At 44.0% G+C, this 20,338-nt stretch overlaps 1 protein-coding gene across 1 annotated transcript in view; it reads left to right on the top strand.

The window, feature by feature from the left end:
- KIF27 (kinesin family member 27) overlaps positions 1-20,338 on the top strand; it is a 455,459-nt gene that overhangs the window by 320,540 nt on the left and 114,581 nt on the right. The window lies entirely within an intron of this gene.

Raw genomic sequence — 20,338 nt, 5'->3', positions numbered from 1 at the left:
TGAGTAAAAAAGTGTACAATGCCTTCCCTTTTCTATGAGCGAAAAGTACTGACATACTAAAAGCAGCATCCAACATATGTGGATGGGCCGATTGCACAGAACAGGAACAGTCCAAACCTTTGACTTTGTGAAGCCAGCTTTAAAATGATATTGACTTCACAGGGTCACTGTTTGGTCTATTCCCATCTGTTACAATTAGCCCACCCACACATGCCAGTTACTTTTCTTATGGGGAGAGACGTGGAACATAAAGGTGGGACTTTTGCTTTGCTATTCTTCGCAATTTCCAGAGCTTTCTGTCACAGAAATGTTAGGAAGTGCAGTTTTTTTTATCCAGAGTTTTAGTTTCGCATAGCATTCTGGGTAAAGAAAAGTTGTTGTATCTATATAAACTACAGCATTCAGGACTAACCTAAGTGTCTACTTTTGAAAAATGTCTCACGTTGGTAAGTTTCCTTTGGTGCTAGCAGAATCTAGAGAAGTGTGGAAACACAGGTTGATCTGTCCTTTGTTATTGTCTATTGAATTTCTCTGTATTTGTCCTCGTCTTATAAGTCAATTTTCACAACAACACTTTTTCAAGTGACTTCCTTAGAATCACTTTGCGTTATGTGCTATCCGGAATTGTTCTGTACAAATTACTTCTGTCAGTAAACTTAAATTCATGGGTACAATTAATAAATGCATAGCTTTATTTCTACCCAGGCAAGCAATGCCTAGTCAGCACCGCATGAAATAACATTGTAAACCATGGATCAGTTGTTTATCTGGGGTATGAGGTGTTTTTAAAAAAACAACAAACATCTTTGTGACAGGAAGAATCTGACACACATATTGGTACAATATTTTTGTGGAACAGCTTTCTGTGCAAAACATTACAGATGAAAACCTTGATATTCATTTGTATTTTGGTCCCCACTTGTATTCACTGTTTTCTTTAATTGAGCAATTACTTTCTTTTGGAAAGCCTTAAGTAACCTACACAAATATCACTGCTGGATTTAGAATTTTGTTTGCTTTTTAGAAATATTTAGTTTTGCATCCTAGGATCCTCACAGATAGTCATAATCATGGACCATTCCCTCCAATATGTGTGTGTAGAACCCAGAACACATCTTTCTCATAGTAAAGCAGAAAAACACTTCATTTGAGGTAAACATTTAAAAGTAATTAATTCCTGTATCTCCTACATAGTGTTAAGCATACAAGTCTTTACTGAGTTTTTTTTTTACACTGAAATAGTCAATTTTGGGGAAAGCAAGAAAGGCTACATTGCAGCACCTGGCTGAAAATTGTTAGCTTCCTAGGATAGATATACAAGCAACCATGTAATTCAGTAGAGAAAAATTAACAAAAGGAATGCCTAGTAAGTTAAAAGTGCTCTAGTTCAAAAACAAGCTACTGCTCCTTTAAGGGCTCAACAGCTTCCTTCTCCTAGCATGCACTGTACTGACAGATTACCCACATCTTGAGTTCTCGTGTCTGACTTGCGCTGACTGGATCCTTGAGCACTTCAGAAAGGTTCTCTCCCAATATGTTGAGGTCTGTTCCTCAATTTCACATATTTGTGGACTTCCCTTTAATTGTTTTTCCCACATTTGTGGGGTATTTTTATTCACAACTCCTTCACTTTTATTTATGTTTCCTCCCTGTGGGAGGAGGAAGGCTGCCACAGATCCACCCTCAGTGTAGGTTATCTTTCACCTGTCCATTCAGTGAAATCCAGCGTATAAGGTCAGAAAATGCTGAAAAAGCCTTATAATACAGAGATACAATTTGCCTGAGAAGGCAGTTGTAGGATCTGAATGCTGAACAGAAAAGAAGGAGCTACAGTAGGCTGGTCAGAGAGGGTAATTTCTCTACTGAACGTACGTATTCTGTCAAAACAGACCTCAGGGAGGGGAGATCCAAAGAAAGGTTGAGCCATAAGTATCACCACCACCACTTAAGTCTCTCCCAAAGGTCTAGGGGCACCAGTTGACGTCAAGGCATAGTTTAGCACCAATATGTTAGTCGTCCAGTGGCAGCTTGGGGGCAAGGTCAATGCCAATGATGAACAAGCCCTGGACGACATCTGATACATTGCCTTTGAGACATCATACATTGTCATCAAAGTATACACCATCAGACAGGTCAAGGCAGTTTTCTGATGCACATATTCCTGTCATTGCATCAGGAGCTTGTCATTTTCTACTTCACAAGTTTGTTTTTACATGCAATGATGCCACAAATCTTTACTCCTCACACTGGTCCTACTCAAAATCCTTGACTCGCTGTAGATCTTCCAGGAAAGCCAAGAATAGGGCAATAAAGCATGTCAGTGTCCCCATTAAGGAAGATGACTGCCAGTCCATGTACCAACAATGACACAAACCTAATCATCTTCTCCTTTGGCATATTCTTTGTCATACTATATTTCATCATATATTCCAATTTAGTCTTCAATATTTATTTTGCACATATCCCTGGGGATAACATTAACACCTTTCGGGGTGTATTAATAGACACAAATAAACTTAATATTCAGCTGGAAGTATCACAGGCATCTTTTTTCATCATTATGGAGACACTTCAGCCTAGAGCAACTAACATTACCGCTAGTCCAGGATTCAGGGACTTAGTAGAGGAGAAACATCTCTAACCTGCAACCATGGAGTTGTTTACACTAAGACTTAAAAAAAAAAGTACAAAGTATTGTAGCTATATCCAGCCTACCTTCGTCAAGAACTGAAACATGACTCAGTGATTGGGTCAAGTAGTCAGAAAAAGACAACCATCTATTCCTGAAACATCAGCTCACCCAGACCGTGGAAGCAAGATAATTGATGCTGTGGGGTGAAAAGTATGTGGTACAGTTGGTTTATTGGACATGTGTAGGAGGATGGCCTGGTTTGTAGTGGGTAACTAATGTACTTACACATTATACCAGGTCCAGTTATCCTATATTAGTGAAATGTAGACAGTGGCTAGAAGCCAGGTTCTCTAGGGGTAGTGTGGAAGAGCAGCCAATGCCTAACTAGGAGACATGCAAAGCTCATGTAATACCACTTTAGTCACACAGTATTCACACACATGAAAGAAAATACTCAGTGTTAGAAAAATAAAGGTACTTTATTTTGGTGACACAAATGGAAAAATACCATAGAGACTATTCTCCATTAGGAGGTAATACACAAATTATATATACTGGTATGCAGAAATAGCTGTAAAAACTGTTAGAAAATAGTGTAAATAGTGAAAATCACACTAGTTAGAAATGGGCCTGGGGGAACACAAACCATATACTAAGAAAGTGGAATGCAAAAGTCAGTTTCCCACCTAGGCAAGTGTAGTGTGTAGAGGGGTGCTGGGAGTATTAGAAAACACCAAAGGTAAGTAATAGAACCCGCCCAGGAAAGCAGGAGTAAAACACAGTAATTTTCCTAGAACATACAAGAACACAAGAAGGAAGATTATACAAGAACCAGAAAAGACTGCAATACACCAATGATGTATTCCTGTACCTTAAGACCTGTGGAAGAAGGGGACCAAGTCCAGGAAGCACTGAAGAGTCCAGGGAGAACAGGAGCCCCTGCTAACCTGGATGAAGGTGCAAAAGAGGAACTACCGGTGAGGAGCAACAGTCAGTATTGCACCCTAGAAGACAGATGTGGGTTCCTAGTTGATGCAGAAGGTGTCCCACGCTGGATGGATGAATGTAGTCTGGTTTGCGCCGCTGGATTCCGCTAACAAACCGTGGCAGAGGCAAAACTCATGATTTGCGGAAAATGGTGCTGCTCAGGACCAGGAGGGACCTGGTGGACTCTATGCAGGAGGGAGAGTCAACGGGGGCTCTCAGCAACTCAGAGAGCCCTCAGAAGTCCAGGCAACGCGCACAGGAGTCCCACAGCACAGGGACAAAAAAGGTGCAAAAGGAGGCCCACGCAGCACTACACAAAGGGATCCCATACTGCAGGTTGAACCACTCAGGAAGCTGTGCGTCACAGGAAGGAGTCCTGAGGGCCGGAGCTGCACGGTGCATGAAGAACTTCGTGGAAGGATGCCAACAAGCCTTGGCAACTGCAAAACACGTGGTGCATGAGGGTACAGTCTTGAGTGGGGAGGCAAGCTCTTACCTCCACCAAATTTGGCCAGTAGGATGTCACGACCGTCGGGACCACTTCAGTCCACCACCCGTGATGCTGGATCTACGCACTTCGTCAGGAGAGGGGACCTATGCCACTGGTCGTCGCTGCAGAGGGGTACCTGCTAAAGCAGGTGAGTGACTCCTTAACTACAAGGGAAATTCCTTTGTTTTTCTGGTGCAGGCTGAAGACAGGCAGTCCTCCGAGGATGCACGGTCTGGAAACAGTTGCAGTTGCTGGCAGGAGCTGAAAATACAATGTTGCAGAAGTCATCTTTGCTTCTTTGTTGCAGTTTGTAGAGTTCCTGGGTGGTCCAGATGCAGTTTCTTCGGTAAGAAGGTGAGGCAAAGGATGGAGAGGATTCCTGCTGGAGTCTTCCAATCCGAATCTCGAAGAACCACCCAAGAAAGAGACCCTAAATAGCCCTGAAAGAGGGATTGGTCAGCTAAACAGGTAAGCACCTTCAGGGGAGGGTTCTGACGTCACCTGCTGGCACTGGCCACTGTGATGCTCCTAGAGTGCCTTGCCAACTTGGAATCCAAGATGGCAAAACCCAGGGAACCTCTGGAGGAGCTCTGAGCTCCACCCCTGGGGTGGTGATGGACAGGGGAGTGGTCACTCCCCTTTCCTTTGTCCAGTTTTGTGCCAGAGCAGGGACTGGTGGTCCCTGAACCGGTGTAGACTGGATTATTCAAGGAGTGAACATGTGTGCCCTTCAAAGCATTTCCAGAGGCTTGGGGAGGCTACCCCTCCCAAGCCTGTAACACCTATTTCCAAAGGGAGAGGGTGTACATCCCTCTCCCAAAGGAAATCCTTTGTTCTGCCTTCCTGGGCTTGAGCTGCTCAAGCACAGGAGGGCAGAAACCTGTCTGAGAGGTGGGAGCAGCTAGGGCTGCCTGAAAAACCTCCAAAAGCTGCAATGGCAATACTGGAGGTCCTGTAAGGAGCCCCCAGAGTGCATGGAATCAAAAGCATTGGGGTATGATTCCAACATGTTTGATACCAAACATGCCTATGTTCGGAGATACCATTATGTCGCTGGACATACGTCATGACCTATGTCCAGTGCACGTGTAAAATGGGGTCCCTGCCCTCACGAAATCCGGGAAAATGGTCCTGGAGGTCGTGGGGGCACCTCTGCTAGTGCAGGGGTGCTCTCACACACAGGTACTTTGCACCCTGCCCTCAGGACTGAAGGGCTTGCTATAGGGGTTACTTATAAGTGACCTGGTGCAGTGTAAATGGCATTGAAATTGTGCATGCACCTTTTCATGCAGGCTGCAGTGGCAGTCCTGCAGAAGCCTTTGCATAGGCGGCAAAAGAGATGCTGAAGCCCATAGGGATCCCCTTGGAGCCCCAATGCCCTGGGTACCTAAGTACCATATACTAGGGACTTATAAGGGGGATACCAGTATGCCAATTGTGGGTGAATTACTGGGTTACCAGTGTGCAGTGACAAAAGTTAGAGGAGAGAGAGCATAAACACTGAGGTCCTGGTTACCAGCATCCCAGTGAACACAGTCAAACACACTGACATCAGGCAGAAAATGGGGGTAACCATGCCAGAAAGAGGGTACTTTTCTACAACATGCATCTGCTTTTGAGAACACAAAGACAATTTCATATAAGTAATCCAAGAAGGATAGTTGGTAAGCAACCAAGTCATTACTGCTGCTATTGACTCCATGAATTTGTCAGCCACACAGTTCTGCCATGGGATTTCTCTTTGACCAGCATCTTGGTTGCATTTCACAACATTGAAGCCAGACACCAAAACTACTGTCACCAGGACAGGCAGAGCGTTAAATTCCCCCTGTCGAACTGCAGTGAGTATGGACAGCAACATGATCAACAACAAAACGCTCATTGCAGGCGGTCATCAAGAGGAAGAGGCAACATCATTGCTCATCATCTTGTGGAAAATTCATAATCTAATTGAAACAATAAAACCCCTACTTCCTCTCTTATGCTCACCACTTTGGTAGAAGGGAATCTATCAAGACACATGTAAGAATAGTAAAGAATATCTTTAGACAAATGGGTCTTGGAGGTCATCGATAAAGAATACACAATCCCCTTCAAATGTCCACCTCCCACAATTTCACCAAATCCTGTGCAAAAGCATCAGTTCACATTTTAAGAAAGGAGGTAGCACTTCTATGAAAACAAGGTTTAGAACATGTCTCTCCATTACAATTAGGCAAAGGTATTTACTCAGTATTTTTTTGAACCCCAAGAAGTACAACAAGTAAGAGCTCTATTCCATGTTGGACTTGAGGCAAGCCAACAACTACATCAGAAAACAGAAATTTATGATGTTGGCCTTGCACCAAATATATCCTCAGCTCATGAAAGAAGATTGGATGTGTTTAGTGGATTTGCAATGCATCTATTTTCGCAACATTTTTCAAGTACATGGCAGTTGTAGCAGCATATATAAGGATACATGAGTTATAAATATATTGATACTTTGACGACTGGCTGATAAAAGCATACATGCCATAGCATGCTCAATGAGGCCACAACACCACAGTACCTCTGTTTCATTGTCAAGGTCTCCATGCCAACTAGGCGAAGTTTACAATTACTCCTGTTCAGATTCTAGACTAGGCACGACTCTTAAAATTGAGATTTAAGTGTCTTCTTCTGGGGAGCAAGTGTTTACCATTTTGAAGAAAGATCAATAGCAGCTACAAACATCTTTTCCTACTGCACGCTATATATCGTCCATGTTAAGACCAATGGTCTCATGCATTTTTCTAGTGCCCAATAAACATCTGCCCATGAGACCCCTTCAACAATCCATGGAAAACTAGTGAATTTAAGATTAGGACAATTCGGAAGACAAATTGATTCTCTGGCTTGAGGCGTAAGCTTCAGTAAAATGGTGGTGCAAGACCAAGAATCTTCTGAAAAGGGGCTCCCTTTTACTAGAGTCTGCCTTCTTAAACCATAGTGACAGATGTATCCCTGACATGCTGTGGAATTTCAACCATCCGTCACAACACGAAGCATGTTAATTCAGACAGACAACACAACCACTATGTATTATTTGTACAAACAAGATGTCACTTAGCCAAGGACTCTATCCAAAGAGGATCAAGCAGTTTGGAACTGGCAAGAATTTGCCATTCAAGATGTTCACCTCACAAGCCTCTTAGGTTGCCAAACAACACATCTAGGAAGATATTCTATCGAACTCCAGAAAGGGAGTTAAAAAGTGTCATACTCAAAGATATTTTCCAAGAATGGAGGTTTCCTCTAATTGACTTGTTTGCTACAAGTCAAAACGCAGAATGCAAATGCTTCCCATCACAAGGGCAGGAACCAGGATCAGTGAACGATGCACTTTTGATGAATTTCCGTATTCCTCTCCACCACAAATTCTATTGGTATTAAGGGGTCAAGCACTGCAGTGCAACAACAATACTTATTATCCCAGAATGACTAAGATAGTAGTAGTTCCAAAAGCGTCTTCAGCTATTCATAAGACCATACAAGAAACTGCTGTGCAGAGTGATTCTACTGTTCAAAATGCAAGGGATAATATTGAGCGCAATGATTACCCCAAGGGGTGTCCTGGCGCTAACAGAAAAAATTGACATATCAATAAAGTGAGTCCTCAATAAAAAGCCAAGGCAAACTACCATTGCCTAATGAATCCTAGTTCCTGAAAAACCATGTCTTAGGTCTTAGTGATTGTCTAAATTGGAGCACAGATGGAATCTTCTGCAGGGTGATGGGAAGTTCATTCCTAAGTTTGACTGTTGTAACTGAAAAAGACTTAGGGCCAGATGTAGCAAAAAAACAAATTGCGACTTGCAATTTGCGAGTCCCTGCGACTCGCAAATTGCAAGTCGCAATTTGGTATGCAGAAAGGTGTCTCAGACACCTTCTGCAACTCGCAATGGGGTCGCAAAGACCCACCTCATTAATATTAATGAGGTGGGTCGCAGTTTGCGACCCCATTGCGAGTATGGGCACTCACGGGGATGTGGCCTGCTGGAGACAGCAGACCACCATGTCCGTGACTGCTTGTTAATAAAGCAGTTTTTTTTTTTCAAAGTGCAGCCCGTTTTCCTTAAAAGGAAAACGAGCTGCCCTGTGAAAAATAAACCGAAACCTTTATTTCGGATTTTTTCAGGGCAGGTAGTGGTCCATTGGACCACTGCCTGCTCTGAAAAAATATTTTTTTTTCCAGTCACAAAGGGGAAGGGGTCCCATGGGGAGCCCTTCCTGTTTGCGACTGGGTTACCATCCACTTCAAGTGGATGGTAACTGCGATTCCATTTGCCACCGCTTTCGCGGTGGCAAATGGAATTGAATTGCATTGCGAGTCGCAAATAGGAAGGGAACACCCCTTCCTATTTGCGAGTCGGAAATGCATTTTGCGAGTCGGATCCGACTCGCAAAATGCATTTCTGCATAGCAAAGAGGCTTTTGCGCCTCGCAAATGGCGTTTTTGGCAAACCCTTTGCTACATCTGGCCCTTACTCCCTGAGCAACAGTACTTAGGTCTTGGTAGGACCAGCAGTCAAGCGTCAGAGGAGCGTAGGCAGCATGTAGAAAAGTAATTATAGAATTTTTTAGATAGGTTAATCTGGCTCAGAGCATGAACTGCTTTTAAATATGGCAGAGGATTTGAAAAGCCACTCTTTTAGCCACCAAGAGCCATTGCAAGGTATGTAATGTGTCTGATGAGAAGGACAAACATGGAATGCCCACTACCATTTTTGTGACCGCTTTTTGTAATTTCCTCATTTGCCCCTTACCCATCCCAGGAAAAAAAGAGTTGCAGTGATCCAAGTGTCTGAGTATTGTTCCACGAGTCACTACTTGGTGGACATCCTTAGGGAGAAAGCACAGAATTTACTTCAGCACCTTAGGCAAATAAAAGCAGGTTGAGACCACATGTTTAACCTGTCCCACTAAGGAGAAGTCAGGTTCCAGATACACCTCATATCATTTTTTTTTTGTTGCTATTGCAGGGACGAGGCGGACAGGCCAAGAAGCTGGCCAGAAATCTTATGGTAGCAGACTAGATTTACAACAGTGCTTAGGGTGTTATGTTGTAGCCAGGCCTTAATGACTGCCATCCACTAGTGAACAGATCTAAAGGGGTCAGTGCTTCAGTTTTCCGTTGTGATGATCAACTGCGTGTCATCAGCAAAGTTTATAAACCGCAGACCAGACGAAATAATCAGTTTCACAAGTGGGCAAGTACAATTATTACGGAAAGTAGCGCTAAGTGCTAACAGTTGGGTACTCCCTGATGCTGCTGTAAAGTCAGACATAAGGGGGGAGGTAAACTGCTTATGTCCTGTTGGTAAGAAACAATATGTACTACTCTGGGGTCCTGCCTTTTATCCTAATTTCCTGCAGCTTGGCCAGGAGGATGTCATGGAAGATCGCATTGAATGCTACAGACAGGTCAAGTAGTACCAAGGCTGAAGGCTCAGCCTGATCCATCAGCATACAAAGCCTATCCACCACAGACAGCGAGGCAATTTCAGCACTGTGCCAGGGCAAGAAACCCAATTGGACGGAATCTAAAATTTGGCCATTTTCCAGTCTCTCAGACACAAAGTTGGTTAACATGGCTTTCGAGAATCCTGAAAGCAAAGGGTAGCAAAGAAATAGGATGAAAGTTAGTGTCAGGATACAAAATCAGCTGCTCAAGCACAGGTCCCATACTGGGTGAATAAGTAGGCATAAAACTCGATTGCAACCTCAAAGAAACACAAAGTCAGCTGGTTGGAGTACAAATCTACACCAGAGAAATTTCAAGAAGGCTGCTGTGGAGCACGTTAGTGACTTGCTCTATTTGTTCTCCCCATCGCCTGAGAATAGAATGTGACATGTGTGCTGTCCTTGAAGCAAAGCATTTCACTGAAGAGAAATACCCTTGTCCGTGTGTTCATCGTGAAAGTTAGAGTGAAGTTAGTGGTTTCGCTATTAATTGGGTGTCGTTTTATAATTCATCACAGGTTCAATTTCCTTTTCTTAAGGTAGTGTTTGTGGGTGGAGTTATGAGGAAATAAGTGCCTTTGCCTTTTCCTGGCGCCTGAGAGGAGTAGCATTTCTCGGCTGGGCAGGCTTCAAGAAAATAGTGTCTCTTCACTGCTTCAGCTCAGGAAGCTACTGTACTTGTTCCTTGGTCAGAATGACTGAGGAGATTAGCGTTTGAAAACATTTTGATTGAAAAAAGGAAAATCCAACTAACTCAGAACGTACATGAATTACTCCTTTCTGGACTTCTTTGAAGAAACATTGTAGCTGCGCAACTATTCCTGTTAAAAGAAAAGTGTAAAAAGTTAAAGTGAATCTAAGCAAGTTATGAGAAATTACTGTTATATATTTTGAAGTAATGATCATTTAAAAAGCAAAAGAGTACGAACTTAAGAAACGTGCGAGAAGAAAGAACTAGTTGTGTTCCCTTTTTCAAAAAAGAGTTGTAAGAAGAATTCTTTGGCTACCGCACACCCATAGAAGAATAGTTAGTCTCCAGGCTCATAGGGCACGTAGAATCGTTAGAGTTTATTTAAGTACACATTAGTTTAAAAGCAGATACAGAGATAGGATTTTTTAGAGTAATAGTTGTTAAAAATGTATTGCAGTTTCCAATCTCATTGGCCTTATACCAAGACCAGAAGTGGAGGTTTACACCACGATGAGAGAAGAAAAACCTGAAGACAGACAAGGCAGTCCCTTCCATCTCTCCCCATGCCCTTTCGTCCCTTGGAGCACTACTGACCTCCAGTTTATTATGGAGAGTAGGAGGTGTTCTAGGAGAGGCATTGGGATCCAGTCTTCATTCTGCTCCTGTGTAAGTTTGGTAAGGTTGGTGTTCCTGATGGAGAGTTTTGCAGAATCTGCTCTAGATTTTTGGGAAGTGTTACTATGAGTGCCTCTTTCACGAGATCAGGAACCAGTCCAGTGGACAAAGAGCTCATGCACACTTCCAATAATAGGGACCCCATGACTTCCACCACTGCTTTACATTGCAGAGGAGGTAGGGAATCAATTGCAGAACATCACTTAAGTTTTCTAATAATGGAGGAAAAGTCTTCACAGGACACCAGAGTCCAGTGGTCGGCAGGGCGTTAAAATGATCCAATGTACTATACAGTCCTTTATCCAGTTGCCCCTCTAGATTTCTCATTTAAGCTTTACCAAGCTCCCTGAAGCCAGAGGATAATGGTGGGTGGGTGTTAGGGAATCTAGGTTGGCCTAAATATTATTTGTAAAAAAATGTACAACTTGATTGCCAACTCTTGTGTTTTGTCTATTCTATTTCAGACATATTTCGGTGATGAAAAATCCTTTATAGTTTGATACATCTCCTTGGCAGAATTGTTTGCTTCCAGGAATTTGGTAGCATGCAATAATTTTTTTTTTTCACTAGCTACTAATCTCTTGCAATTCTTCAAAGATCTTCGCAACTCCTTCCTTGCTGAGTTGGAGTAATTGATCCACCATAGGCACTCAGATCTTTTGCAACAAAGTTTTTCTTCTTTCAAGAGTGACATGTACCAGGTTGCATTGGAAGTGGACCTGACCTTATGAAGGTTTTTATATGGCACCGCTATGTCCAAGGCTGATACACCATACCAGCATATAATCTTTGAATTGGCTGCATGGCACCCGAAGTCCTGCAATATGGACTCCATGAACATTCCTACCAGAACATCCTGCAGTTTCAAGTGGAAACTGTCATCTGGCTCCTACAGAATAACCAGGATTTCATTCAACGCAGAGACGACATCCTCATACCTAATCATCTGAATTTGCAGCAGTCTTCTATAGAAGTACATTTAGCTGCCATCACAGCTTATAGAAAAGGACCAAAGCAAAGTTTCTTCTTCGCAATCCACTAGTAAAGGATGTTTTCGAAAGAATGTAGAAAACCTATCTTCCAAAATGGAAGACTACTGCCCTATGGGAACATAACTTGGCACTATGTAAATGAATGGCTCCACCTTTCTTTTTGTAGCTGTTGCTTCTGCTAGTAGGATTAGTGAGTTGACAGATTTATCTGCTATTGAACCATACACTGTTATTCATTGACATTAGGTAGTGTTAAGAACATACTTGAATGTCCTACTCAAAATTGTCTCTGACTTCTGTATCGATCAGTCTATCTCTTTACCAGTGTTTTTCAGCTACCCTTCCTCCTCAACAGAAAGATCACTACACTCACTAGATGTTAGGAGTGTGCTGAAATTTTATTTAGAGAAAACCAATGACCTACACAAATCTACATATTCTCTGTGCTAGCATGACATCCACTAAACAAACAATTACTAGTTAGATAGTGGCCTGCATAGTATACAGTCTTTGTTGTCCCATCAACTATTTTCCACCATCTTCTGTCAAACTGTTTTCAATTACTTTTCTCTTCACTAACATCTAAAGTAAACCAGGGAAAATACGGATTTGCTCTTTTGGGAATACCCTTTTTCAGCTGTGCAGTGTAGTTAATGGCTGCGCTGAGCCATAGTTTGGTTGCATTAACCTCAGGTGTCATATCTCCAGTGAATATAGGCTTAGAAGAAGGCAGTAAAGAAGATGTCGGTGTCTGAAGTTAGCCCTCTTTGAGGCTTTCCTATTCACTTGAAGCTTTTCTAAAGGAAAGTGCATACTTCCTGGTCTTTAAGGATTTGTACAGATCATTGTGTCCAAAAATATTATGATCCATGAAAGGAGGATGTAGAACTGTCATTTATCCAGTATTGGATCTTTCATAAATTCACATGCTTGAATCATCCCCGTCGTCGAAGTGGGAGTCCCACGGTACATAAAATAGCAATAAATAATCAATTTTTTTTTTTGCCATAGGCTATAATGGAGTCAGAGCTTGCTCATATAGCCTATCCATGTCCTTTTGTGAAAGGACCCAAACCTGCCTGCTGTCCAATCAGGCACCAGCACCCTCTAGAACCTTCTCCAGAGAAGCTCCCTTCCTCAGATTTTCTACTGCACGTCGTGTGAAGGGAGTCTCCCTGAGCTCTGCTCAGTTTTTTCTTTTACTTCAGAGATTTTCTCTCAAGAAAACTTCAAATATGTCAGATTCTTCTAGAAAAGGCCTTTTCCGCCCTTGCAAGACCTGTGGGAAGAAAAGGCTCCATGTGGATGACCCACATAAGGAATGCTTGTACTGTCTCTACCCACAACATCAGGTTAAGGACTGCAAGATATGTCGCACCTTCTCCACAAAGACCCTCAGAGACCGGGAGGGCAGACTCCTGACGTGGTTACAGGCCAAATCCTGTACTTCAGGTGAGGAGAGTGGGTCAGAGAGGCCACATAAAAGGTCCAGATCTGAGGACCTAGGCCACACTGAAAAATCCAGAAAGAGGCAGAAATCTCATCATGGGAAGGCCTTACAAACTTCGGTTTGCTCTGAGCCTTCTTCTCCTCTTCAAAAGAAGGAGTCTTACCATCTATCTCCTTCTTCAGAGCCTTCTACTTCTGCAAAGATGACTCTGAAAATTAGAACATCGACGACGACACCGTCGACGACAGTGACGACGACGACGGTATCTACATCTACCGTCTCTACTTCATCGTCGACGAGACCATCGTCAGCGTCGACGACCTTAACATCGACGGTAAGGGGTTCGATCCCTTCTATCCAGATTCCATCGGCACCGTCGACGACTGCCCCGTCGACTATAGCGTCATTCTCATCGGCGCTATCGCCATCGACGGGGTCAAAGAAGCTACCGTCGACGACACTACCGTCGACGAGACCATCGTCGGCGAGACCATCCTCGGCGAGATAGTCGTCGGCGAAACCATCGTCGGCAACACCATCGTCGGCGACTCCACTGTCGACGAGACCACCGTCGACGGAAAAATCTGCACCATCAACGGCTGCATCAACTTTAACGCCATCGACAGCAGTGATGGCTAGTGGACACGTTGAGGCCATTCCTACCTCTTCCAGGTCTCCAGCTCTCCGAGCTATGGTCAGCATCAGGAATCTGCCTGCACAGGACGTATATCCTATCGACACATCTCCAAACAAGGTGACGGCTTTACTACCCAGTCATCTTCTCGACTGGGAGGAATCGGACGAAGGTCCTTTTGGAGATGCGCATAGCCCTTCGCAGCTCCATGTCAAGTATCAAGATGACGATGAGGAGAATGAGTACGAACAGTATCAGCCATACTACTCTCATCAGGACCAATATTATGAAACACGGGAGCCTCAACACAGAGACACCGTAGAAATGCCTTCCTCCTTAATTCAGGATTTACAATCCATGCTTCAGGATTATAGGAGAAGGTTTCCAGCGGAAGGCCAACCACAGGTACCGGCCTCTACGGTGACGCCAGGAAATGCTCCTCCTCCTCCAGCTACTCCAAGATCAACATCTCACTCAGTGTTAGCTGCACCCCCCAGAGATGAAGGGTCCACTTCAGGGGAGGAAGAACAAGAAGAAGGAGAAATTTCTACTCCACAACATCCTACAGAGGAATGGGATGATTACTTGGCTCCCACTCCTTCTCCACCACCTCCTCGCCCCTCTGATTCTCCACCCGAGGACATAGGTGGTTTCCATAATCTTATGGACAGAGCCGCAGTACGTTTTCATCTACCAACATCTGTCTCCCAGTCGGAATGCTTCCTACATGACTTCAAAGAACAATCACGGAAGTCGGTACGGTCCATTCCGATTATTGATTACATTTGGAGCGAGGGCACAAAGATTATGCGGAATCCGGCTACTGTTCCTCCAGTTCCACAAAAACTGGATAAAAAATATAAGGCGACCCAAGATTCTCCGGCATGCCTTACTGGCCATCCAAAGCCTGATTCGGTCATCTCACAGGCTGCTCAAAGGCGCTCCAAAAATCCATCAACGCCTATATCCACCCCTCCAGACAAGGAAGGTCGCAGACTAGATAATATTGGCAAGAGATTCTCCTCAATGTCTGCAATCACTGTCAGGGCAGCGAATTCATTAGCAATTTTGGGCCGATATGATCGTCAAATGTGGTCCGACATGCAACCTTTCCTGGACCTCATCCCAGAAAATAAACAGGAAGAGGCACGTAAAATCTTACAGGAAGGTGAGCGGGCATCGGAAGAGATTATTGACTACGCACTGGTCATAGCCTCTACGGGTTTCCGCCAACTAGCGGGCTCCGCTGTCTTACGACGACAAGGGTGGCTCAAGGCCACATCCTTCAGACCAGAAGTGCAGTCCCGAATTCTAGACATGCCTTACGATGGGGAATCTTTGTTTGGCAAACATGTGGATGACGCACTGCAAACCATTAAGACGGACACAGACACGGCCAAGTCCCTGGGTACCCTGCAGTACAGAAAGCAGCCCTTTCGAGGGGCTAGAGTGAGAGGTTTCACCTCATTTCGAGGTTCCTTTCATAGACAGTACCAGCAATCGCAGTACAGGCCTTCCTACAATCAGCAGTACAGACAATCATCGACTGCCTCCTATACCAGACAGGGAGGTAAACACAGACAAGGGTCACAATCCAGAGATCAGCCCAGAAAACAATGATCTTTCACAGGCACCGGCTATGCTCCCTCAATGCCCACAACATCAACGAATAGGAGCAAACATTTCCAACTTCATCCAAGATTGGAAGAAGATAACATCGGACAAGTGGGTGCTAGATATAGTGACAAGAGGTCATACCCTGGAGTTCACAGAAAAGCCACCGCTTCACCCACCAACAGCAGGCAGCTCTCTCCATCTTCGTCTGCTTCAAGCGGAAATCATCAGCCTTCTAGAAAAAGGGGCTATAGAGGCAGTTCCCCTGCAGCAACGAGGTCTGGGATTCTACTCCTGTTTTTTCTTCATAAGAAAGAAGTCGGGAGAGTGGCGTCCTATTTTAGACCTTAGGAAGCTCAACAAGTTCCTTCGGAAACAATCCTTCAGGATGATCACACTGTCAGATATCTTGCACCTCTTGAACCCTGGAGATTTTATGACAACCTTAGATCTTCAGGACGCCTACTTCCACGTTCCAATACACCAAAAACATCGCAAATATCTCCGTTTCACAGTAGCCGGTGCCCATTATCAATTCAGAGTCCTGCCATTTGGCCTCAGATCAGCTCCGAGAATCTTCACGAAATGCCTTGCCCCAGTCGCAGCCTCCCTCAGAAGCAAGGGTTTCCAAGTGTTCCCTTACCTGGACGACTGGCTAATAAAAGCTCCGTCATCCCTTCTAGCCTCAAAAGCCACAGATGCCTGCCTAAAACTATTCAACAGTTTGGGTCTAACGGTGAACCTACAAAAGTCAGTCGTGCTCCCCGCATGCAGGAGAGTTTTCCTGGGAGCAGAATTGGACACTATCCAAAACAAGGCATATCTTACCCTAGCAAGGCAGCAGAAGCTGACTCAATTAGCGGTCACAATCTCCACAAGAAAGTTCGTTTCAGTACGACTATTCAAATCGCTTCTGGGCATGATTTCCTCAGCCATAGTCCTAGTACCGCTGGCAAGACTCAAGATGAGACCTCTACAAGAAGAACTACAACTCCAATGGACCCAGTCACAAGGATCCTTTCACGATTTGATAACCATCACACCAAGGATTCGGCAGGCGTTGGAATGGTGGTCCCACATCAACCACCTCTCCCACGGTCTAACCTTTCTGGCACCAGTAGCAGATTTCGTTATCACCACGGACGCCTCCCTGGAAGGATGGGGAGGCCACTTACAGGACATGCGCATTCAAGGCAAATGGTCCAAGCTCCAAAAAGAGATGCACATAAATCTTTTAGAACTGAAAGCGATTCACCTTACTCTCAAAGCTTTTCTGCCACGCATCGCAGGATCATCCGTGTTAGTCAGAACAGACAACACAACAAGCATGTTCTACATCAACAAGCAGGGAGGAACAAGATCCCTCTCCCTCTCAAGGGAAGCTCAATCTCTCTGGAACTGGCTCACACAGAACAACGTCCGCCTCAGGGCAGAGCACCTGGCGGGGGTCAACAATGCTCTAGCGGATTCTCTCAGCAGGACAGACGACAACTGTCACGAGTGGGAACTCAACCAGACCATACTCGAGAGCATTTTTCAACAATGGGGTCGGCCGATCCTTGACCTGTTCGCCACCAACCTGAACGCCAAATGCCAGTTTTACGCCAGTCGATACCCACTCCCGGGGTCGTGGGGAAATGCTCTTTTGATAAGATGGGCCGGGATCTTTGCATACGCTTTTCCCCCCATTCCATTAATTCCCAGACTCCTCAGGAAAATGAAGACCGAAGGCTGCAAGATCATTCTCATAGCCCCCAAGTGGCCGAGACAGTACTGGTATACGGAGCTTCTCCTCCGGTCAATAGCCAATCCAGTCCGTCTTCCTTGCAACCACAATCTTCTCTCGAAGAATCAGGGCCTCATCTTACACCCCGACCGAACTTCACTGCACTTGCATGCTTGGCTCCTGAGTTCAGAGAGTTCCAAGATATGAACATCAACCAAGAATGTAGGCTCATATTATCTAAAGCGCGAGCGGAGAGCATGAATAAGACATACAAATTAAAATGGAAGAGGTTCTGTGTTTGGTGTTCTCAGAACAATTTTCACCCTTTTCAAATCAATCCTGAGCAAATTCTTCCTTATCTGCTCTCTCTTTCCAAGGCTGGTCTTTCATATGCATCAGTCAAGATTCACCTCGCAGCTATAGCCTCTTACAGACGATCGGCTGACATGCCGTCTATTGGTTCAACCAGAGTCATCAAACAGTTTATGAAAGGACTGTTCCGCACCTTTCCTCCAGTTCGCTTACCTCCGCCAGTGGCACCTTAATATTGTTCTCTCCCAGCTCATGAAAGCCCCTTTTGAACCCATCCATAGAGCTGAACTCAAGTACTTAACCTGGAAAGTATCAACCTTGCTCTCTCTCACTTCTACCAGAAGAGTCAGTGATATACAAGCGTTCACTACTAAAGAGCCCTTTCTAGTTTTTTTCTGAGGATTTTGTTATGCTCCGAACCAATCCTAGATATATTCCCAAAGTTCCATCTTCATTCCATCTCAATGAACCAGTTATTCTACGAACCTTTTTTCCAAACCCTACTACGAAAGCAGAGAGAACTCTCCATTCTTTGGACATTAAGCGATGCCTAATTTTACCTGCAAAGTACCAAGAACATCAGAAAATCAGACCAACTTCTAGTATCTTATTCTCTGGGACGTCAAGGAACAGGAGTAACCAAGGCCACTGTAGCCCAATGGATTTCTTCCACAATCCAATTTTGTCACACCAAGGCAGGAAAACCCTTGACTAGGCGCCCGAGAGCCCACTCTACAAGAGCAGTCTCCACATCGGCTGCTTTGTTTCAAGGTATTGCCCTTGAAAACATTTGCCAGGCTGCGACATGGAAAACCACACACTCCTTTACGCAGCACTATTGTTTGGAGTCATCACAAAGAACAGACTCTCTAGTAGGACAAGCTGTGCTACGCCATCTCTTTCATTAAGGTGAGACCTTTCCTTAGTTATAGTCATATGGTTTAAGATGCAGATAACCATGTTTCTATTGTGTTTCCTGGTGAATTATCTAAAGTGTACGTATGTATGTACTTATTAATGTGTATGCAGATAGATGAATTTTATCTATATTTATATATCTATATATGCACGTACTTACAGTATCTGTATTCCTTCGTAACTCACGCTCAGAAATGATGAGTTTTCTATAAAGGTATTATTATTATTATTATTATTATTATTATGATTATTATTAACTTTAATTGAGATAGAGGGTCCTCATGCTCGCACCCTCCACCCACGCTGGATACAATGTTTATCAACCATACTGCTGTCTATTCAGATTCAAGCATGTGAATTTATGAAAGATCCAATACTGGATAAGAAAACAAGTTACTTACCTGTAACTACAGTTATCCAGTATTGGTATCTTTCATAAATTCACATGCGACCCACCCGCCTCCCCTTTGATGCTCGCATTCCTCTCAGGTTTTTTAATTTTTCACTCCCGTGCTGGAAAATCTGAGGAAGGGAGCTTCTCTGGAGAAGGTTCTAGAGGGTGCTGGTGCCTGATTGGACAGCAGGCAGGTCTGGGTCCTTTCACAAAAGGACATGGATAGGCTATATGAGCAAGCTCTGACTCCATTATAGCCCATGGCAAAAAAAATTATTTATTATTTATTGCTATTTTATGTACCGTGGGACTCCCACTTCGACGACGGGGATGATTCAAGCATGTGAATTTATGAAAGATACCAATACTGGATAACTGTAGTTACAGGTAAGTAACTTGTTTTCTTTTTTAAGACCCTCAACTTCCAATCATGGGTCCATATCTGTTGTATATTTTCAGTGACCTGACCCGAAGGAGTGCCATCATGGGTCCATATCTGTTGTATATTTTCAGTGACCTGACCCGAAGGAGTGCCATACCACGAAGCGTATCAAAGGAGACATCCTCAAGACATTGCACCATCAACTCCATCCTCAGGAGCTCAGCACAAGTATCGGCTTCTAGCAAAACCACAGAGTGATATTTCCCCAGACTAAATCCTCAGATGTATAAAAGGGCTAAGTAGAAGCTTTCATGGCTGGTGAATTGGTTGAGGCCACAGTAAGCCTTACCCAGTGCCCTGTCTACTTTCTTGTTCACAGAATCTGAGAGCAAAACAACTTCCATGGACGTTTTTTAATGGCCAATTCATTGAAGAGCATTGGTCCCTTGACACAGCAGAATATATGTCTCCCACCACATACATCTTGGCCAGGAATCTAGGTATTATGTATTTTTATTCCTAAAGGGTGTCCCTTTTTTTACCACAGGAATACCAGACACAGTCTTGGAGGGCAGCCCACAAAATTGGAATAATAGGTTGAAACTGCTGCTGGGAACCTCCAAGGGCTCAGAGGAAAATCCCACAGTGTCCCTCAAATAGCCCAGTACCAGTGCTAAACCCTCCTTATCAACTAATTAACCCCTAGGATGAGTTAGCACAGATGCATGTAAATCCTGCTTATTTTCTGGACATGTCCAGAAGGAAGATGAGGAGAAAGCTGAATCCAACAAGTCTTGTCTCCTTGCCCTCATCATGACCAGAGCTTCAGAAAAAATAAAGTTTTTCAAATGTATCATGAAGGTTTTTCTCAAAGATAAATACCTTTTTAGGCAGATACATTTGTAGTAAATACTGTTATTTTGTTGTATTGCATTAAGTTGTTGGAAATTTTTCTGT

The sequence above is a fragment of the Pleurodeles waltl genome, chromosome 1_1, assembly GCF_031143425.1.
Source record: "Pleurodeles waltl isolate 20211129_DDA chromosome 1_1, aPleWal1.hap1.20221129, whole genome shotgun sequence".
Classification (NCBI taxonomy): Eukaryota; Metazoa; Chordata; class Amphibia; order Caudata; family Salamandridae; genus Pleurodeles; species Pleurodeles waltl.
This window is presented reverse-complemented; position numbering and strand designations above follow the sequence as displayed.